Source organism: Stegostoma tigrinum, chromosome 29 (assembly GCF_030684315.1).
Source record: "Stegostoma tigrinum isolate sSteTig4 chromosome 29, sSteTig4.hap1, whole genome shotgun sequence".
Taxonomy (NCBI): Eukaryota; Metazoa; Chordata; class Chondrichthyes; order Orectolobiformes; family Stegostomatidae; genus Stegostoma; species Stegostoma tigrinum.
Window position 1 is genome coordinate 31,331,002 of NC_081382.1, and position 23,723 is coordinate 31,354,724.

The 23,723-nt window shown below is 39.7% G+C and overlaps 1 protein-coding gene and 1 long non-coding RNA gene across 3 annotated transcripts in view; one reads left to right on the forward strand and one right to left on the reverse strand.

The window, feature by feature from the left end:
• LOC125465495 (uncharacterized) overlaps positions 1 to 23,723 on the reverse strand; it is a 74,560-nt gene that overhangs the window by 16,992 nt on the left and 33,845 nt on the right. For both annotated transcript variants that reach the window (XR_009442768.1, XR_007250262.2), the window contains one exon: positions 8,285 to 9,898. This is a non-coding gene — a long non-coding RNA (uncharacterized LOC125465495). The remainder of the gene's footprint in view (positions 1 to 8,284; positions 9,899 to 23,723) is intronic.
• Positions 21,815 to 23,723, forward strand: part of zgc:63972 (protein CutA homolog) — a 58,101-nt gene continuing 56,192 nt past the window's right edge. Inside the window, exon 1 of the mRNA XM_059638265.1 lies at positions 21,815 to 21,843. The gene's annotated coding sequence lies outside the window, so the exon portion shown is untranslated. The remainder of the gene's footprint in view (positions 21,844 to 23,723) is intronic.

The following is a 23,723-nucleotide window of genomic DNA, read 5'->3' on the forward strand; positions in this document are numbered from 1 at the left end:
CAAAGCCAAAATTTATTACTCATTCCAAATCGCCCTTGATAAGCTAAGTTAGTGGTGAGCTGCTATTGTCGAAGAGGTGAAAATTCTCTTGCTAATTAATAAGTTCTAGGATTTTGGTCCAGACAGACGGAAAGAATGGGGATATATTTCCAAGTCAACTGGTACCTAATTTGGAAGTGAACTTTGGAATGGTGGTGTTCCCCAGCAGAACTGTCCTTGTCATATTAGATTATGGAAAGTGTGGGTTAGAGAGATGCTTTTGAAGAAGTCTTGGTGAGTTGCAGCAGTGCATTTTGGTGACATGGTACCATGGTAAAAGAAGTGAATGTTTAATGTGGTGTATGAGGTGCCATTAAAAGCAGCTTTTTATTTCCCTGGATGAAGTAGAGCTTCTTGAGTATTTCTGGAGCAGCACTCATCCAGGCAAGTGAAGGATATTTTATTACACTCCCGAGTTGTACCTCGTAGATTAGCAAAATGCATTGAGGAGTCAGGAGGCTAATTATTCACTGCAGAATTCCCAGCCTCTGACCTGGTCTTATATTGACAATACTTGTGGAGCTGGTCCAGTAATATTTGTGGACATTGATGACTCCATTATGTTAAAGACAGAGGACTCAGTAACAGAAATGCCATTGAATGTCAAGGAAAGATGGTTCAATTCCTTTGTTGGAAATGGTCATGCTTGTTATTTATCAGTTATAATCACATTTCCTTCTGATTAGGTTTTTAATTCAAGTCCATCTTGAACAGTCAACGATACAGAACAGGAATAAGGACTCCGTCACATTCCGGTATTTACTTAAACAAAATATAAGAAATGTCCAATACCTATGGAATGCCTAGCAGCCTATTTCTGAACTTCATGTGACTCCAGACCCACACAATGTGATTGACTCTTAACTGCCCTCTGGGCAACTAGGGATGGGCAATAAATGCGTACATGCCCATATCCCATGAATGAATGAAAACTTTAAACTCATCCAGCATTGCTACTGTAACCTAAACAATTGGTTGCTATTTATTCCAGGTCTTTGTTGTTTGCAGACAAACTCTAATCTGAACTCCTGCCAGCTTCTGACTAATCCAGTTGAAAATATGAAATAATTATTTCTGATTTGTTTATATTTCCATGTTCATTTCTAAATGATATTGGGAAATACACAGGAATCAAAATGCTGTATTAACCATGGGACTGATAAAAATAGGCCTTTCTTATATTTAAATTTCAGTGATTAATTAGAAATTGTATTGTTTTGCATGATTAGGGCATTTGTAAGGGTCGCTGAGAAAGTTCAGCGTCATTTGTCTTCTGTGAAAATTCTATCAAAAAAACATTGAACCAAAAAAAGGCTTCAACACTCTAATTTTCACCATTGCTTCTTTTGTTTACGTGCTATTTATAGCAGAACATTTCATTTTAAAATTAGATGAAATAATAGTTTTTAAGTCATTACACGTAACCATAAGAGAATAGAATATCAGACACTAATTCATGTGATTAATGCATCCTTTTATCTCAGGGTTGTTGCCAGAAGTGTTTAGATTGAATTTGTCTTTTTTATTTTGTTTTCAACACCAGATTAATATTGGAATACTTAAGCCACTTACTGATAAAAAAAATTGCATCAAAGAAAAGATACATCAAAGTTAGTACAGATTTATGTCTAGAGTTAATTAAGTAAAATAGAATTATCAAGACAAACAACTTATTCTAGCTGAGACATCCAATAAGCGAAATTGGTATTGCAGTTACTGCTAGCATTGAAATAACAAAATTTTATGTGCTATTAATAGCTTATCAAACAGAATGTATGTACAGGATTTATAACAGGATAATTTCTTCTAACCTTAGTTTGTTGTTAGACGGTGGTCCAGGGATTATTTGAAATTATTTGCAATCTACCCGCTTGCTACAATTATTTTTAAGTGACTCCATAAGCTGGATTTAAGTTGCATTTACTACAGATACTGACTTAGAGTCATAGAGTTAGACATCATGGAAACGGACCCTTCAGTTAAACCAGACCATGTCAACCATAATCTCAAACTCATCCCATCTGCCTGCGCTTGGCCATATCCCTCCAAACATTTCTTATTCATGTCCCTACCCAAATGTTTTTAAAACTTTGTAACTGTACCCATATCCGCAACTTTCTCTGGAAGTTCGTTCCACATATGAACCAATCTCTCTGTAAAAAAAAATGCTCTTCATGTCCTTTTTTAAAATCTTTCTCCTCTCACTTTAAAAATACGCCCCTTAGTCTTGCAACTCCCCATCCCCCCCCCCTCCCCCCCAGGGAAAAGACACCTGCTGTTTACCTGCTTATCTATATCCTCATGATTTTATATAAACTTCTATAAAGTCACCCCTCAACTTCCTACGCCCCAGTGTAAAATGTCATAGTCCAGTCAGCCTCTTCTTATAGCTCAAACCCTCCATTCCTGGCAACATCCTGGTAACTGTTTAAGAAGCAGTTGTTGCGAGTGATGCATAAATTTGTTCCTCTGAGACAGGTAAGAAGGGGTAAGATTAAGGAGCCTTGGATGACGGGAACAGAGGTACTTCTTGTCAAAAAGAAAAAGGCAGCTTATGTAAGGTGGAGGAAGCAAGGGTCTAGCACAGCTTTAGAGGATTACAGGCTTGCTCGAAAGGAGCTCAAAAGTGGACTGAGGATGGCCAGGAGGGGCCATGAAAAAGGCTTGGCAGGAAGGATTAGGGAGAACCCTAAGGCATTTTACTCATACGTGAGGAATAAGAGAATGATCAGGCAGAAGGTAGGGCCGATCAGGGATAGCGTAGGGAACTTGTGCGTGGAGTCTAAACAGATAGGGGAAGCCCTAAATGAGTTTTTTGCTTTGGTTTTCACTAAAGAAAGGGACCTTGTTGTGAATGAGAACTTTGAGGAGCAGAAAAACAGGCTTGAACAGATCGAGATTGCGGAAGTTGATGTGCTGGAAATTTTAGCGAACATTAACATTGATAAGTCCCCAGGGCCAAACCAGATTTATCCTAGGTTGCTCCGGGAAGTGAGAAAGGAGGTTGCTAAGCCGCTGGCGAAGATCTTTGCTTCTTCACTCTCCACGGGAGTCGTACCGGAAGATTGGAGGGAGGCATATGTTGTTCCTCTTTTCAAGAAAGGGAATAGGGAAATCCCTGGAAATTACAGACCAGTCAGTCTTACGTCTGTGGTCAGCAAGGTTTTGGAAAGAATTTTGAGGGATAGGATTTATGACTGTTTGGAAAAGCATAGCGTGATTAAAGGGAGTCAGCAAGGCTTTGTGAGGGGCAGGTCATGCCTCACAAATCTTATTGAGTTCTTTGAGGAGGTCACGAGACAGGCTGACGAGGGTCGAGCAGTGGATGTGGTGTACATGGACTTCAGCAAGGCATTTGATAAGGTTCCCCACGGCAGGCTCATTCATGAAGTCAGGAGGTATGGGACACAGGGTGATTTGGTTGTCTGGATTCAGAATTGGTTGGCTGACAGGAGGCAGAGAGTGGTTGTAGATGGTAAGTATTCTGCCTGGAGGTCAGTGCTGAGTGGTGTTCCGCAGGGGTCTGTTCTTGGGCCTCTGCTCTTTGTAGATTTTATAAATGACTTGGATGAGGAGGTTGAGGGGTGGGTTAGTATGTTTGCTGATGACACAAAGGTTGGAGATGCCGTTGATAGTATCAAGGGCTATTGCAGGCTTCTGCGAGACATTGACAGTATGCAGAGCTGGGCTGAGAAATGGCAGATGGAGTTCAACCTGGATAAATGCGAGGTGATGCATTTTGGAAGGTCGAACTTAAATGCTGAATTTAGGATTAAAGGCAGGATTCTCGGCAGTGTGGAGGAACAGCGGGATCTTGGTGTTCAAGTGCATAGCTCCCTCAAAGTTGCCACCCAAGTCGATAAGGTTGTTAAGAAAGCATATGGTGTTTTGGCTTTCATTAACAGGGGGATCGAGTTTAAGAGCCGTGAGGTTATGCTGCAGCTCTACGAAACCCTGGTGAGACCACACTTGGAATATTGTGTCTAGTTCTGGTCGCCCTATTATAGGAAAGATGTGGAGGCTTTGGAGAGGGTGCAAAGGAGGTTTACCAGGATGCTGCCTGGACTGGAGGGCTTGTCTTACAGGGAGAGGTTGACTGAGCTCGGACTTTTCTCTCTGGAGAGAAGGAGGAAGAGAGGTGACCTGATCGAGGTGTACAAGGTAATGAGAGGCACAGATAGAGTCGATAGCCAGAGACTTTTCCCCACGGCAGGACTGACTGCCACGAGGAGTCATAGTTTTAAGGTGTTAGGAGGAAGGTATAGAGGAGACGTCAGAGGGAGGTTCTTCACCCAGAGAGTTGTGAGCGCATGGAATAGTTTGCCAGTGGTAGTCGTGGAAGCGGAGTCATTAGTGACATGTAAGCGACTGCTGGACATGCACATGGACAGCAGTGAATTGAGGGGAATGTAGGTTAAGTTATTTTATTTTTGGATTAGGATTATTCCACGGCACAACATCGTGGGCCAAAGGGCCTGTACTGTGCTGTACTTTTCTATGTTCTATGTTCTATGTTCTAACTCTCCTCTGAGCTCTCTCCAGTTTAAAAATATTGTTCCTAAAACAGGGCAAACAGAACTAGACACAGGACTCCACAAGTGGCCTCACCAACATCTTGTAAAACCTTAACATGACATCCCGACTCCTATACTCAAATGTCTAAGCGATAAACCAAAACATTCTAAATGCCTTCTTAATCACCCTATCTATATGTGATGCTTGCTTCAAAGAATTATCTATGCTCTAGGTTTCTCTGTTTTGCAACATTATTACCCAAGGCCCTACTTCTAACCTAAAACAGCCTTGCCCTTGTTTGTTTTACTAAAATGCAATACCTTGCATTTGTCCAAATTAAACTCCTTTGGTCACTCTTCAGCCCATTGTCCCAATTGATCAAGAGCTCTTTGTAATCTCAGGTGACCTTCACTGTCCACTACATCACCAATTTTGATGTCATCTTAACTAACTATTCCTTATAAATTCTTCTCTAACATTTATATAAATAACAAACAAAAGTGGACCTAGCATCTGTCCCTGTGGAACACCGCTGGTCACAGGTCTCCAGTCTAAAAAACAACCCTTCCAATCACACTCTGTCTCCTGCCATTAAGCCAATTTTGTATTTGTTGTAAAGTGGAGGTTGACCCCTCTTTGAGAACTAAGATCAAAACACCTAAAGAGGAGCACCTCAACCTGTAATCTGTAAAAGAAGTGTAAGAGAGGTAAGTGAAAAGAGGTGTAACCTGTGTTTTAACAACTTCTAGTGGTCATATTAAACAAATCCCTGACATTCACTTTAAAATCAACAAGTAATAATTCATTTACCTAACACCACCAATGAACAAATTAACTAAACCATAAACAAACCAAATAAATCCCTTTTAACCACCTACTATTCCTGAATATAGCAAAATTCTAAATGCTATTCTGTTCCAATAAATACAACTCTCACATATATTTAAAAAAATAGAATTTAGTCTCTCAATATTACAGCCAGGTTATGTGTCTTCTAGAATGTTCAGTGCCTTCTTCATCAATTCTTCAGTCAGGAATACCTTCCCTGTCGATTGTTCTGTCAGGAATATTAACTAGTTGTGTCATTGGTATCATTGTTATTTAGATGGTGCTTTCCCTAAGACAATGAGGAGGCTATGACAGCCAGCAATTCTCTTTTGAGAGCTGAGGGCTGTTAACTCTGGTGGATGGCAGCTAGCTCTGGGGCTTTGACCTACTGCCCCCTTCTTTTTATATCCTTGATGATATATCAATATTTCTTACACTAGCATTGGTCCTATGTTGTCAAAAGCATCAGACTTAAATTTAACAGTTTTTTGGTACCTAAGTACCTGGTTGAAATTGATTGGCTAAATTCAAAAGTCTGATGTCTTGGTAAAATAACAGCTAATTGGCCTGCTAACTGTATGGCCTTTCAATACAAATGTTTCCATCTGGTTGCTCTCTGTGTACTTACAAACTTTCAAACTGCAGCTCTCAGACATCCGTTTTAAATCTCTAAGCGCAGAAAAAGCATATGCTCTTTTAATGGGACCATGCAATGCTTTCCCCCCTAGCATTTTACAAAAAACAAATTCTAACTTTCTGCCTCCCAATCCACAAGTACTCTACCCAACTTCGCAACAATATTCGAGTGGCAAGATCACCCTGAATCTTCAGTGATTTAACCTCTTTCATTGAATCTTGATTTATCAACCAGAAGGCTATCAAGTAGACAAACATACGAATGAGGTGTAGAAGTAGGCCATTCAGCCCTTCAAGCCTGCTCCACCATTCAATAAGATCATGGCTATACCAAATACCACGTTTCTACCCACCCTCAATAGCCTTTGATTCTCTTGCCAAACAAGAATTTATTAATAAAAACCAAAAGAACTGTGGATGCTGTAAATCGGGAACAAAAACAGAAGTTGGTCGAAGAGCTCAGCAGGTCTGGCAGCATCTGTGAAGAATATATCAGAGTTAATGTTTTAGGTCCGGTGACCCTTCCTCAGAAGAATTTATCAATCTCTGCCTTAAGAATATTCAATGAAATCACATCCACTACTTTCTGAGGCACAAAGTTCCAATACTGCAAGACCCTCAGTGAGAAATTCCCCTTTTTTCTGTCCTGTAAGGGTGACTCCTAATTTTAAAAGTGTCACTTAGTGCTGGGCTGAGCCGTAAGAATAAACATCTTTTCCAAATCCACTTTGTCAAGATGCTTCAGGATCTTATAAACATCAAATTGAACCACTCATCACTTTTCTAAATTCCAATGAAACAGGGCCAGCCTGTCCAATGTTTCCTTATAAGACAACACTCTCATTCAAGTTATGAATCTAGTAAACTTCCTTTGAAACATCTCCAATGCATTGGGATCCTTCCTTAAGTAGGGAGACCAAGACTGCACATGATGTTTGAGATGCCCTTTCTAACTGATGCATAACCATTTTAGTTTTTATGTTCAACTCATCTTGTAATAAAAGATAACATCTCATTGTCCTTCTTAAATCAGCGTTTGGTCATCTTGCTGATGACATTCGTTGAGCTGGAGCACTGAACAGATATAACAACTTGAATGATGCCATTTTCCTCTTTGAATCTTGTTGAGATGCAAATACAAACCACAAGAACAATTGCAGGAGTGTTATACACAACATGGCTAGTCTGGTTCCCTACGCTCACATGTATCTTCACAATCTTAAGCAATAATTGATGAATATAATCATATCCTACGTAACCTCATACTTGACTAATAATGAATCTCCTGACATGCAAGCTGATTGGTGCTGAATTTTATCCTTCTGAATCTCCTCAAGCCCTGTTTCATCTGACATAATTCTTCAATTCCTTTTTTCTCACCGGATGCAGTTTTTCTGAGAAATATTTTGTTTCCTCAGTTGCCAGACAAAACTGTGTGCAGGAGCTCATAATTTTGATCAGCCATAAACATTTATTGCATGTTAAAATTAATTATTTTTTGAACAAAAATCCTAATAATTAATGGAATTTTAAAGAAACTTGTATATTGTATAATGGGAGTACCTACCAATTTTGCACAGAATAATACAAATTACAATTCCAAATGACTGATTGGAATTCCTGCTATTCTGATTTTGAATCTCATCACGGACCTGGTAGATCAACCTCTCAGCTTCACCATGCCAAATAACTGCAAACCATCTAAAAGCTTCATACAGGTGCCACAAGCCCTGGTACATAAATGCGAGATAATCGAGAGTCTAATGCGCAATCACGTGTTCCAAATCCAGTAATATCTTGCGAACTATTGCTCACTGAGATCCATGCCTGATTGAATGAATTACGGTAAATCCTTCTTCTTTTCATTCCATTCACTGTGTACTAACGCATGTTGTAGAAAGAATAAGGAATCTGCATATCAATAATTCATTCGCTTTTCAAACTGCCACGCATAAGAAAACTATGTCTCCCACCTGAAAAATAACACACTAACAAAGATCCCTCTACCTCGAACATGGAAAACAAGAGCAAGAGTGGGCCATTTGGCCCTTCAAACTTGCTCCGCCATTCAATATGATCATGGTTGATCATCTAACACAGTACCTTGTTTCTACTTTCTCTCCCTATCCCTCCAAATCCACATTAATCAGGAAATTCACAGGCTTTTTTTGTGGTATATGCTTCCAGCATGCAGAAGCAGAATTGTATAACCATTTTAAAAACTACTTTGGAGATATAAACTGGGATTCTCACATTATTTACATACCAAGATGAGTGTAAATGGATTTTGCAAAGCAGTCAGTCATCTACTTGGGTCAGGCTACTGTAGATGACATCCTGAATGTCTGTTAATCCTTCTTGGAGTGCACGCAGCGGGCTGTCTCAAATGTCAGCCAAATCAGCCACAGCTGAATCTGTTCCAACCTGTGTGTCAGCAAAACAAGAATACTGCACAGATTATATTGCAGTGCCTCAAGCAGTTGATATAATAACATGAGAGGATTGTAAACCAACCTTCATGTTAGTTAAACTAACCTTCATGGTGTCTTGAATCTCTGCCAAGGAGAAATCCAGTGCATTGCTAAAGCACTGAAAATATCTTATTAAGACTTACATACACTACCCTTCAAATGTTGGGTATGTGACTGGACAAAAATGGAGTCTTGCAACTTTGCTATGTTGAAGACTGATAGTTTCTGACGACTATTCAGCATCGCATTACTGCATCAGAACTCAAACAGTGAAGAGCAACACTCTTAATATTTTGGGAACTGAGGACCATTTTTCCAAAAGGTAAATGGCTTTCTAAATGGGACTAGTTCACATGCTTTACTTGACCCATCACCTCAACCCTTTTAATCTCACCTTCAGAGGCATTTCAGATCTCCTGCCAAAGGCCTCTAATTCCCCCTTAGCACCTGGAGGCCTTTCAATCCCCAAATCTAACCATTGTGTTCTCCAACTAACCCCTCCCTTTCGATGAACCTTACATGCTTTCAATCTCCACCATGACCCATTCTCAAGTCTCCCATGACTGTTTCAAACTCTATGTAACCCTTCCCCCAGACCTTTCTGATCTGCTTACCCTCAAGGCTTCCCATCTCCTTTGCACCCAACCCTTTCAGATCTTCCCATACCAACTTCATTCCACAGGCCTCAGAGTATACCTTCGCGTTTTCTGCTCCCCAGTAGCAACCTAGTGTTGAAGCCCTAGTTAACAACAGCCAGTTAACATTTTAATGCAAGAAACAAACATAAATTTTAAAAATCATCAGATCCTGAGGGAAATCTGTTCCTTTGGGTTTCTCAAACTCAAAAAAGTAAACTCAACTACTGCCTTCAGTTAATACATCTTACTGTGTCTCCTGTCACCACACCGGAACACGTCCTTAACCAGACAGCCGTGTCAGACAAAGCAACAGCACAAACAAATTTCATCAGCAACTGAAAGATAACATAAATTCAGCTATGCCCTCACTCCTAAGAGCTCTTCAGTGAAATAAATAAGTAATTTCATGTGCAGACATCAGGAAAAACAAGATCCAAGCTTGCCTTTACAGAAACAGAAAATACGTATATTAATAAATAAATCACTTAAGATACTCAGGTAACATGTCTGGAGCAGGAAATAGATTGGCTGAGATTTTATCAACACGCCTTGAATCCCAGCGTCAGAACTAAATACAAGTTCATGCTTTAACCTTGCTTCTTAAGAACATCCACAAAAGTCATGGGACTCATAACTCATGACAAGGTAAAAGATCATTCCTCCATAGATGATACGTGAGCTGAGTTTTTCCAGGTGTTCCCAAGGTTCTTATTTCAGATTTCCAGCATGCACGGCATCTTGATTTCTTACCTGGGTAAGTACTGAGGCACCCTTTGAGACAGGAAAGAAAAATTAGAAAAGATACAGAGATAAAATGCTATTTGTTCCATTGCTAGATTAACTACTAAGTGTAATGATTGATTAAACTGCTTTCATTTACAGTGTTTAAAATTAATTTAAGAGCTCGCAAATATTAAACAAAATTTACATTTAAAAAAACAATAGATTTTCCAATTGGTTCTGTTTTAAGAGTGTCAATAAACAATTTGACATAAAACAGATTGAAAAATCTAGTCTCTGAGCAATCATGCAAGTTGGCCCAGAGCCTGGGGAAATTAAAAATGTCCTGTGTACATTATTAAAAACCATGTGTATTGTGTACATGTACATATAAACATCACTTCCTGCAGCATTATATTAATATTTATAATTTAAATCAGCTATGTCAACATTTGTAATGGAAAACTCTGAATAAATATGTCAACATTTGAATATAAGAATCAATATATAAAAGGCTTTGCATCTGTGTCTTGTTAATGAAATAAATAAATCACTTAAAATGCTTTAAACAAAAAAAATTGGTTTTCATAACAATTTAGAATTGTTTATGCTCAAAATAAGGTCTTAAACAAAATGTTGGAATCAAATAATTAAATATTTTGTGAATCAAAACCAAATTTACCACTCAGTTGCTTTTTTGTGTTTTAATGAATTCCTTCAAGAAGTTTTTATTTCAAGGCCTGAACTTAGCTCCCAAGTCTGCGTTCTGAGTCAGCACCCAGCACTGGAGAACATGCATAAATATTTGGTGTTCGATTCAAGGCAAGTGTTAGATAACTGGACTCAGGCCTGTAAGTCCCAGAAAGGGTGTTCAGATGCAATCAAACAGCTGTAGGATGAACAGGTTGACAGTCTGAAAGACTGCCATTAGTGCTCCAGCACTTTGCCCCAGCTTTAAAAAATGTAACAAATAAATTCTTTCATCTCCCACTCTCCACGCCAAACCATGGCACTTCACGCTCCCCACACATTCGTCACTGCCCTCATAAATTTCATATCAATATATAAATCCCAATTCAACCCCCCTGGCCCGATATACTCTCCATGTCAACCAAAAACCTTCTAGCCACTCTCCCTGATAATTTATGCCTCTATTCACTTCCAAATCCCACTATAGGCCCACCTGATGCCAACACTTTCCCTGTATATACCACCTTTTCCCATTCATCCTCAGTGCCAACTCACCCACTATCAATCATGAGCAAACGTCATGATCCATGTTGAGATTAAATAAAGTTCTTTGGCAACCATTGATAAATTCACTGTTCTTTTTAAAATCATTGATGAAAAACCATTCACTATAACTAACATTCTTCAACAACTCAATACCTCATAGAAATAATAATTTGCATTCAAGCCCCAACTTCAAAGAGTCCATAATCACTTGGAGCTGTCAATCACACTGAACTGGCAGGCATCACACTCTTATAAATTTGTGAAGTCAGTCACGCAACACAAATCTTATAGTAACAGCTCACGGGTTCATGTCGACAGGCAGAATGAAATTATCATTTTTAATCATTATTTACAGTGTGGACAGCTTTCTTCAACAGGAAAATGAAGGCCAGCAGATTTAAATGCCTTCAGAATTTGATCGTTCCCTTGACAACGTGATAATTTCAATGAGTTTATTAGTTTTTACACATTCCTGTCTATTTGAAGGTCATTTACCTCTCCCAAAGATCTTTTTGTACTTGTACAAAATGATTTTCTGCTTCTTCAAAGAACTCCAGCAGCTTGTCTTGAAAGGTCTAAAGCCCATATGTCAGGGTTTGGACATCTCACTCGTGATTTGAGTGAAGGCAGTTGTGCTTGAACTTGCTCTGCTGCCTCCATGAACTGTGGGTGTATAAAGTACCTGCTCCCATTACCTCCATCAGAAATAGTGAGTGATGGGATGTCTGGAACCATGACTCATTGCCACCAGTGCCATTTTGTTTAAGCTGGAAACCCTGTCCAAATTTGTGAAAATTCAGTCAACTCACTTTGAACACCTGTGACCCTACTTTTGATTGACACCTTCGGCTGTCCATTCTCTGCTTTCAGTTTCACATTTTATACATCCAGAAGTGCTTACACACAACTGAACACTTTTCCCCATCACCAAATCTCCTGTGATACTTTTTCATCTATTATTCACTACACATAATTATCTGTGTTTTCCAATTGATTAATTTATTTGCAAACCCCTTGGAGAGGCCTAAATCAAAATGGTGTTGAAATTGAAGATAAAGCACCCTACCCCTTGCAGTGCCCACCTCTCTCTAATGGCAACAAGAGTGTTAGCGGACACTGCATGCTGCCTTTTCGCGGTCACCTGGACTCAAACATAGCTGCGGAAGAGGGGCAGACAGTCAGCAGTTCTGATCCTCTCCACTGCCTGCTTCCTGGACCTGTTATTTCACCGTGCTTACAAAGGTTTAAGGTTAAAGTGTTCCATGTGATTTAACAGATCTGGCTGATTGACACATTTATTGGGCTGAAGTGAAAATGGCTATTTTTAAACATAGTGAAAAGTTATCAATGGATGACTTTTTTAAAAAAAAGTTCTTTTTTAAAAAAAACCTGCTATCACTACAGCATTCATTGCTGTATTGTCTACAATGGCAGCAAATGGACATGGAAGTGACATAGTTGTGTGAGGGCCCATAGGGGTTGCATGGGAGGGGTGAGAGCCGTTTATATTGGAGTCCCACAGTGTCAAGGTGGGCTGTTTAAACAACGTGCCTTGGTATCCGGCAGCCTTGTGACTGCCACTGAACATTTCTCAAGTCAGGCAGCCCAAGTGTAGCCCACACCCACCATTTCCACAATTAAAATCCCAACTTCACAGGCTCTTTCTCCTGAGGAACATGAGCCAAGCCAGGGAAGTTCCTAATTTCGACTACCCACCTCAAGAATGAAAATCCAGGCCATAATCCCCAGCACCATGATGAGCATTTAATTCACTTGGAAAAGATCAACCATTGTTGAACAGAACATCACATTTCTCAATCTGGTTCATGAGGTTTTTAACATTTCCCAATTGACATTATTGTGAAATAAATTATAAAGACCTTGGGGTCTTTTCGTAACAAGCTAAATAAAACATTGGACTAGTGCTGTGTTTGTTATGATGGTCATCCTGCCAATGTAAACGTTTAGTTCATAGAGCAATTGTTGTTCATTCATCTGAAAAAATATGCAGTTCCCATCGCAGCATCTCCATCTATCCAAGGCTTTTGTTAAATAGTTCCACAGATTTTTCAAATGCCTATCATCCTTTGCATGAACAAGTTTTTGGCATCAGTCCTAAATTAGTCTCTCAGTAGTTTTAACATGTAACTCCTACCCAGACGGCATCCAATGACTTTTATTGTTTCTAATTTACTGCCAAATATTTCAGCACTCTGCTTTTTTTGCCAATTGCTGTCCACAGTGATTGGGCATCTCGAGTGCCGAATCCAGTGTTGCACATCGTACATGGCAACTTCCTGTAATTTGTATGAAGAATCAGTGTATCAGACTGAAAGGGACATTTTGCAAAATGTACTCCTTGTGAAACATCTTAGCCAGGTCAAAAAACAGGAATAAAACACTAAAGGAGAAATTCTGTGATTCCAAACAGAAGTGTAAAAGAGGTGTAGAAGTTGTACCTGTATCAAAACACAAGCCAAATTAGTCCTTTATTTTCCACTTAACCAAGTTTGAAGGTGATAGTCTGCATTTCAGCCACACGTCTATTAAAACCTCTTGTTCCGGTTAATAATGCTGCAGCCCTACACACTATGTAAGAATTACTAATTTGGGAACTTTTTTTAATTTTCCAACGAGTAGCAGCACAAACTGATGGCAGTGTTCAGGGAAGAAGAATGTCACCCTATTGCTTTCCTAGTTGATATGCCATCCCCGTCTCTCCAGCATGCATCAATTTTAAATTCTCCAGTTTCAAGTCATTCCATGGCATCATTCTACCATGCTGGCAAGCCTGCTTCAAAGCTCTCTCACACAAACAGAAGTTGCTGGAAACTCAGCAGGTCTGGCAGCATCCGTAAAGAAAAAAACAGAACTAATGTTTCAGATCCAGTGTCCTTCCTCAGAACGACAAGAAGAAAGATTGGAACGGAAATCCTGTTTGGAGAAGTGGGCATGACTAAAAGAGATGTGGCAGTGAGTTCCGAGGAAGGATGACCAGATCCAAAACATTAACTCTTACTTTTTCTTCACAAATGCTGCCAGACTTGCTGAGCTTCCAGCAATTTCTGTCTTTGTTTTCGATTTACAGCATCGCAGTTTTTTCCATTCCCCCCCCCCCCTCTCTGTTTGGTCACACTCTAAGAACTCTGGTGTTTTGTAGAGTTGCCCACCCTCCACTAATCTTTCAGCTAACTAGTTCCTGCTACCCACCCCAATCACCTTCATCTGTAACCCACATCCTGTGGTCACTTATAGGAACACCTCACCTTATCCTTATGGCGCCACTGTGCACCCCCTGTAGATTAGATCAGAAAGTTTCACTACATTAAAAGGTACTTTGCGATACAATTTCAAAACTTGCTGGCAAATAATGACCTTTAAGATTTAACTTCCATTGCAACCATTCAATTTTACCACACATAACTGTTTTTGCTATAGCTGCATAGCCTTCATCTGAGCTAGCTAATTGAATTATGAGTATGCTGCACAATAGCTCCATCTAGAGCTTTAAAGGACAGCATCCTTATAAAAAGGCTACATTTTACCAAAAATCGACTAAGGGTCTGTTTCAATGAGTTTCATGAAAGGCTTCTCTCTGTGAGCTCCAACATGTTATCACTACTGCTGGGACATTTTGGGATTCACACTGCTGGTGCCAAATTTAAGTCTCCATTAGGCTCCCGGTCAAACATTGTAAGCCAGGAACTGCCATTCAAAGTGTGTTTCTGTAGAATTCAAAAGGATATGGCTGAGAAAGGGACGTTGACACCCTCCTTTGTTGTTAGGGTCCCAGAGGTCCTAGTGAATGGGATGTGAAGAGAAGCCCAGTCCTCTTCCCTCAGGACTGCTAAAAGTGACCACAGCCCAGAACCCACCAGCCTAGTCTGAAGTTACCACTTGGGTCTGTGTGGTGTTCACTGTCCAGAGGAATAACCAGCAATGCAGGGAGAAGGATAATGACCTTCTTCCCTCTGCAAGCATAGGTGTCACCAACTTCTCTCTGCTACCACACAATCATGCACACTCTGCCACTGCTCTCAGTTCCTACCAAGGCTCACAGTATACAACTTTCACCATTGCATGTACCATCTTCACTCAATCATTCTGATCTCCCACCACCCATTCTCTGACTATTTCTGCATGTCCTCTGCACTTGCTAGTCACTCACTCAGGTCACCTCACTAACTTTCTTCCACCTGCACCAACATTAATAGCTGTGGCCACTATTTCCGTCTCACTCAATCCGTCCCTTTGTTTTCCAGGAGAAAACAAAGAATCCTTGCCTCAGTGAGAGAGGATAAGGAGTGCTCAAGTAATGATGATGATGATGACAACAGATGAGTTTGCCATGTCCTGATAACTAAGCATGATTCAAGTGCTGTCTGCGTCTCATTACCACCTCTGTGAATGTACTCTTAGCCTGACTAAGTTTCTACCTGATTTCACAAACCATTCACTCTCTTTTCCTTGCAGGCACTGGTACCACCCATACACTCTCCCTTGAAGAGGCCAGTGCCTCCAAACATCAGGCTTCCTCCCTTCTCTGAGGAAGAAGACACAGACTACCCCTCCCCAGAGGATGCAGGAGGAAATTTGCTTCCTGCACTCTTCACTAGCACTGGGTGGGAATGTTAGGTAGATTTGGGAGCACAATCTGATGGGTGTATCACTGGCATGTTTCTACAGCTGGCCAAGGAAGAAACAGTCCTGGTTACTGCTGCTCAGACTGCTGGAGACCAAATACCTCTCAGCTCCAGGCAGGAGAGAACCCCATGGTGTCTGCCATTAATAAGTGCATTAAAATTCACAAATACACATAACAGCCGCAGGCAGGTTTGTTGAAGACACTCAGGAAAATGAATCAAAGGTTGGAGAAGTCCACCAACACAATCAGTACCATGCTGCACAAGTCTGGCTGTCTCCATGGACATGATTCCGCCTGCAACCCTCAAACCTGCGGAAATTTGAACCAAAGAGAATAAGTCTGCGTCTGAGCAGGACACTCTCTGAATGCCTGGTCACAAATACCCTTGGGGTCACCTGCCTATAACTCCAAGGTCCTAGTGGGTTTTGAGAAGATTTGTAGCTCAGGTTGAGGTTCTGGATGTGAGATTGCTCGCTGAGCTGGAAGGTTAGTTTTCAGATGTTTTGTCACCATTCTAGGTAACATCATCAGTGAGCTTCGTCGGAGGCTCACTGATGATGTTACCTAGAATGGTGACGAAACATCTGAAAACTAACCTTCCAGCTCAGCGAGCAATCTCACATCCAGAACTCCAAGGTCAATGGGCCCCTCTACAGGGCAGTCTCGCTATAGACATGATCTAATCATTTAAAAAATTCACTTTTCATCAGCATCTCTGTGAGTGACATTTTAGCTGCAGTTACAAGAATGAAGATAGGGAGGCTAGCCATCTTTAGCATCACATAATGTCATAACCCGGTCTGAAAAATAACTATCCTTCCATAGCATTTATACTAGACTTAATATTACAATTAAACTTTGTAACGATTGAATGAGGAATCATTAGAGTTTGTGAAGGGTTCCCTCAGTTAGCAACCTTAACGTTTATTTAACAACAGGTAAAGCATAAGAGGATCAAACCAGTAAGCTGCATGTGCAGTTAGGATTACACAGGGGATGTTGGCTTCAGCAGCATCAAAGCATTTACAGTGAGTGAAAGATAATTTCATATAACTCAATTCCATTGAATAAAGTTCATGAAGAATTCTTGCTTGTGTTGTTTTGGAGAATATTGAACTGTAGGATGCTGCAGGCAATGTTCCATCTGAAGAACATTCTCTTTTCCCCGCTACATACAGCACTGCAGCTCTCTCAGATCTTCATCATCCATCACATCACTCCATTGCACCCTCCAGCTGTCCAAAGCAAAATACCTAAGAATTAAGTGGCACCGTCTGTCAGTAGTACACTGCAATGAACCCCCAGACATAATCTGCGTGGAAACTGACATGGAGGAGATATCTATAGTATTCAGTGCCCCCAGTGGAAGAAGGTGCACAGATTTAAGGAAAGGGGCCAGAGATTTAGAGGGGATGCAGGGAAAATGTTCTTAACTCTGATGGTTGTTGGAATCTGGCACTCATTGCCTGTAAGGGTGGAAGAGGCAGAAACCCTCATAAATTAACAAGGCAGACCGTACTATTGGAAATTGTTGCCATCTGGTTTCTCTCCACTGCCTGGTAAAATAGCAAACTGCATATAAATGAGGCACAATTAGGTAATAATGAGATGCTAATACATGCAAATTGGCTTCCTGTTGCCCACTAATGAGATTCACGTGTTGCCATTGAACCATGGCTAGATAATCAGAGTTTTTTTTCTCGACATTGAAAATCTCATTTGTCTGATCTCACCATATTTTCCCAACCGATTTGACCTTGCCCTGGAAGATTCCTCCCAAAATATCTACTTGGCCTTGTAGAACAATAACATAAAAGGATAAAATACATGCCCCTAGCACTAGTCATGAGTAACATTTGGAGGCTGAAGTCTTCTAAACATGAGAAATGCACTGAAAGGCTAATCTCTCAGAATAGGTTTAAATGGAGATTATGGAAAACAGAAAACTATTACTGATCAATTTCATGAATATGCGCAGGTTGCCTCTGCCAATAGGACATCCCTGGTGACTTTTACTCGTGCTGAAAGCTTTCGGTTCATTATCTGTCTCCTAAATCCCCTTTAACTGATTTTAAAAAATTTTTGGAGCTTTTTAAGTCACTTGTCAAAGGAATTACGATTTATTTGCAACATTGCCTCCAATGAATTTCAAGGTAAATTTTGCCTGTAACATTATAAAATGTACATGCAGTCCTGCTGCCTTGAGATAATGAACCACAGTTTTGTTTCAGACATATTTTAGATGTGAATTAATGTTCAATTCTCCTTTCAGGTTGTGTTTATGCAGCTTCCTAAAAATAAATCAGTCCTTTTAATAAGGTAAAATAAAGACATTTACAATTGAAATCATGAATTAAACGATAAACAGCCAAGTTCACAGCTCTAATGGATACTCAGCAGGGAAGAGCAGTACAGCAAATAGAGGTTAACAATCTCATCCATGAGAATACAAACTGGATATTTCATTATTATCTGTGATTTATTTTATATTTGTAGTGAACGTGTGTTATTTTGTTAAAGTGTACTTGTCGTTTTTTAATCTATACATTTGTATTTTATTTTCTTCCACATCTATACAGCATTCAAACAACTATTGCATCAGGAAGCTTGATCAAAAAGGAAATTGTGTGAGGGATAAAGGGAAATCCTCAGTGGCTGAAATATATCAACCATAAAAGATGGTCCTGGGGAGTGATGCTGAACAAAGAGGCCTTGAGGTGCAGGTACATAGTTCCTTGAAAGGTAGATAAGATAGAGAAGAAGATATTTGATGTGCATGCCTTTATTGGTCAGTGCATTGATTACAGGATTTGGGATGTCATGTGCAGCTGTACAGGACATTAGTTAGGCCTGTTTTCGAATACTGTATGTAATTCTGGTCTCCCTGCTTTAGGAATGATGAAGGGTGAATAATGAAAACTTGAAAGGGTTCGAAAAAGATTTATAAGGATGTTCCCAGGGTTGGCGGGTTTGAGCTATAGGGAGAGGCTGAATAGGTAGGGGCTATCTTTTTCTGCAGCATCGGAGGTGGAGAGGTGACCTTATAGAGGTTTATAAAATCATGAGCAGCATGGATAGGATGAACAGAACAAGGTCTTTTTGCCTGGGTGGGGAGTACAAAATTAGAGGGCATGGCTTTAAGGTGAGAGGGGAAAGATTTAAAAGGGACCTAAGGGGCAACTTTTTCATACAGAGAGTGGTGTGAGTATGGAGTGGGCTGTCAGAGGAAGTGATGGGAGCTGGTACGATTACAACATTTAAAAGGCTCTGGGTGGTTAATGAATAGGAAGGGTTTAGAGGGATATGGGCCAAATGCTAGCAAAGGGGACTAGATTTATTTAGGACATCTGGTCGGCATTGACAAGTTGGACCGAAGGGTCTGTCCCATGTTGTATTTCTCTATCAGGTCAGTGTATTTCATTGTAAGGTCTTTCATTGCAATTCAGAACAATCCTTCAAGAGTTCCTCCGCACAGATTCCTCAGCCCAAACATCTTCAGCTTATCAATGTGTAGTCATCAAAATATTGGGATGGGGCTGTTCAATGATGATTTTAATATGCACATCTATCCACAATTCTACACATGCACAACTCTTTCAATAAGGAAAAAGCCCAGGTCCGCTTACAATAGAAAATATTCTGACTTAGAATGCCAAGTGCCAACTGACATTAATGGTACATAAAATGCTAGACAATGACAATTTCCAAAGCCTCCAGCTGATCTTCTATGAGGTCCTCAGCACTAATTTCTTGAGAACCAAAACCACCCAGAAGCCAACCCAGCTATTTTAAATAGAGAACTGAGGTTAATTAATCTGCAAGTATTGCTCATCAAAAAGCAACTGAAACGCTCCGCACCATAATAGACAAAGCAACTTTCATTGGCTTGTCACTGAAATAAATATGCAGCTGCCCCATCAATAGGCATTATTAACTTCAGAATACATGGCCAGAATTAGGCCCTTGTGGTGTCATGGTGCTGTCCTTACTGCTCAGCCAGAAATCCAAGGTTCAAGTCCCACCTGGCTCCAAATCTCTGTAGTAACATGTCTCAAAGGGTTGATTAAAAGTATCTATGTGGCACAAATTCAACAATGATCACCGCCACAAGGATAGCAACATGATAAAAATGCCATTATTCCAAATTTACGCCCAGTTGTATCATGATGTTGTCACATGTTGTCATGCCGTGTTTCTGAAGGGGGATGATGGATTCTGACAGATTGTTTCCCAGGCTGGGGAAACCTACAACAAAGGGACATGATTTTTCAAAAAGATGCCAGCCACCACCTGGACTTCATGAGGAGAAATTTCATCACTCAAAAAACTGTGAATCTTTGGAATTCTCTGCCCAGAGTGTTTTGGAGACCCTACAGTTGGATAAACATAAATATATTGTTTGCTCTCTTAGAGATCAAGGTATATAAAGTGCAGGCAAGAACTTGGAGTTGAGCTAGATGATTAGCAATGTCTGTATTGCGTGGCAGTTGAGGCCCTAGGGGTCATATGGTCAACTCCTGTTCCTTTATCTCCTATTCTGATGTTCTTACAGTAGTTGGTCTCTCGCTAATGCTGTTATGGAACTAACATTACAAGAGAATTTCCAGTGGTCGAAGAAAACGGCCAATCACCAAAGTGAGATCTTTGATATTCTGCTTGGGAACCCTGCAGCCCAATGGTATCAAAGTGGACTTCACAAGCTTCAAAATCTCCCCTTCCCCCACTGTATCCCAAAACCAACCCAGTTCTTCCCCTCCCCCCACTGCATCAGAAAACCAGCCCAGCTCATCTCCTCCGCCCACTGCATCCCAAAACCAGCCCAGCCTGTCTCTGCTTCCCTAATCTGTTCTTCCTCTCACCCATCCCTTACTCCCACCTCAAGCCGCACCTCCATTTCCTACCTACCACCTCATCCTGCCTCCTTGACCTGTCCATCTTCCTTGGACTGACCTATCCCCTCCCTACCTCCTCACCTATACCCTCCTCTCCACCTATCTTCTTTTCTCTCCATCTTCGGTCCGCCTCCCCCTCTCTTCCTATTTATTCCAGTTCCGTCTCCCCATCCCCCTCTCTGATGAAGGGTCTAGGCCCAAAATGTCAGCTTTTGTGCTCCTGAGATGCTGCTTGGCCTGCTGTGTTCATCCAGCTCCACACTTTGTTATCTTGGATTCTCCAGCATCTGCAGTTCCCATTATCACATCCTTGATAAAAGGCACTATTTTGGATGAAATGATAATTCTTATTCTCTTCTGACCAAATTAGTAAGTTTGTGATGTTATTCTGTTTCCATTGTCGACAATTTGTCACTCAAATTAATTTCAAATCCAAAATCAATTATTTATGTATTATTTTACAATTGCAATATACCATTAAATTTCAACATTACCACTTATAATATATAAAAATATCATCTTGGAATAAATTTCTCATTATTTGTCGAATTTTATATCTTTTTAAGGCACTTTGCGTCTTTAGTAACGGTTAGGCAGTTTATTGAGTTAGATTCATGGCAACAGAAGTATTTATAAAACTGCTCACAAAGGGCTACTTTGTTCAGATTTATAGCTAATGGTCTATGAATGCGGATTAAGCATCATTTGTAAATCTAGAGTCCATACCTCAAACTGACATCCCAATGAAGCACTGGAGAGTAGCATTCTGTTGCAAATCCATGGAGGAACAATGGAAGTGAAACTCAGCATTATTTTGTTTGATGTTTTAACAGCTTACACACAAACAACATTCCCTGCAAAGTTTTATGAACTGCACATGGGTGTGCAGTGGAGAAATTCAACTTTTAACCCAACATTCTAGAGAATACTGTTTTCTTTAATTCATCTGGTGAATTTTGGGTGATAATCTGCAGTGTTTTCATGGCTGTGTATAATCCAGAGACTTTAGCTATCACGAAAGGGGAATACTTTGTTTAAAGAAGCTAAATGAAGACCTATGTTTCAAAAACATGTATAAATTTAGATTTTGCTCATCAAAAACTAAGCCTTGCATTTTCAGGATTGTTCCTACTTTATAATTGTTTTCTTTTTGACACTTTTGCGAGCAGACTGATTCATGTTGCAACAGAAATCATCTTCTTGGCTGCTACACTTGAACACTGGTAAGTCAATTCCAGGTGAAATCTATTTGCTAAATTACTCATACAGTTTTTGTTGCCATTTTTAGACCTTTAGGAAGTGTTTGGCAGCTTTATCATTTGCTAGTTACATTTAATTTTCAATTTATTTATTAATACACATGCAGCCACAAACTCTACAAATTAAATGAGGGCAAAACTTTCCCCGCATCAGGAAAGCATTTGTTATCAAATAAAACAATTAATGGAACAACCAGATATCTATGAGGGAAAATATTTTGATAAGCAATCTAAATTCAGTATGTGCTTGAAATTGTTTTGATTAGATGTGAGATGCAATTAGCAGTGTAATTAATTCAATATTTTAATTTTTAAGTTTAATTATCCCTAAAACTATCCCATACCATTAAATTTGCTAATTCATTGCAAAATACTGTCCTCTACATTTTTTAAAAAATCTAATGAAAAGTGAATACGTACAACATAGACAATAATTTAAAAATAGGAGAAGAAATGGAATAATATTATAATCAGATGATCTACCTAAGCAGTTTTGTTGAACTTCCAGATCATACGGAATGGGCAGGATAAAATAAATAGGGAGAATTTGTTCCTGTTTGTAAAAGTGACATAACATTAGGGCATGGATTTAAAGCGACCTGCAAAAGAAGCAAAATCAAAAATTGTTTGAAAAACTTAGCAGGTCTGGCAGCATCTGTGGACAGAAAGCAGAATTACCGTTTTGGGTGCCAGGCTGGGCACTGGACACAAAACATTAACTCTGCTTTCTCTTCACAGATGCTGCCAGACCTGCTGAGTTTTTCCAGCAATTTCTGACCTTTTTTCTGATTTCCAGTGTCCTGAGTTCTTTGATTTTTTTTGTAAAAGAAGCTTTTTCACACAGCAAGCAGTTAGGGTATGGAATGCAACGCATGGAAATGTGCTGAAGGAAGGTTCAATCAAGGCATTCAAGTGGACATTGGATGAGTATTTACTTAGAAATAGGATGCAGGGTATGGGGAAAAGGCAGGAGATTTGCACAAGGTAATGCTACATGATTTGAAGATCCACTGAAGATACAATGTACCAAATGGTCATAACAATTATGTGATTCTATGATAATTGGAAGAATAGGCTTCATTTAAAATCAAACTGCATTAAGGTGTGTAAGAAACAAATACAATTTATAACTGTTGTATCAAAAAGTGAACACTTTTTTTCACAAATACACAGTATATTTTTTTACCACAGTCTATTTTAGCAGACCAAGGTGAGAACATGGAGACATAAATTGCATTTGATGTTGCTTCTTTTTGAAACTGCGTAAATTACTATTCATGAATTCAACTTTTTTTTCTCTCCTAATGACCTAACGATCATACTAAATAACTAGGTTTGAAATAAAATAGTCAAATTGGATTTTACTTTGCAGGTGTCCCAGCAGTTCTTTATACTGAAAATATAAGACTGAAAGTAATCAATCAGTAACAAAGACTGATTTTTTTTCTGAAGTGAAATGATCATGCAGTTTTCAACCATTAAAAATGCATTAGGAAATGTAGCAACAATTTCAAAAACAAATTAGTTGTTACCCAAGGGTAATTTGAAAGTAAACAAAATGTAATTATCTCATGGTGGCTGAATGGAAACTAATTAGTTCTATTTTTGATTCTTTATTTCCGACACCCAAATTGAAATGTTGCAAATATATCGTTAATTTAGACTTATGTAACATCTTTTGTGAATATAAGGAAAGAAAAAGGTCATTTTTCTGTCCAGAATAGTGCCATGAGATCTTTCCTGTCCACTTGGTTTACTATCCCATACAAAAGACAGCAGGCAACATCTTGAGTGGCATGCGTGATAGGGAGATTTGTGGCAGAATCAGATGACAAAGCTGTTGA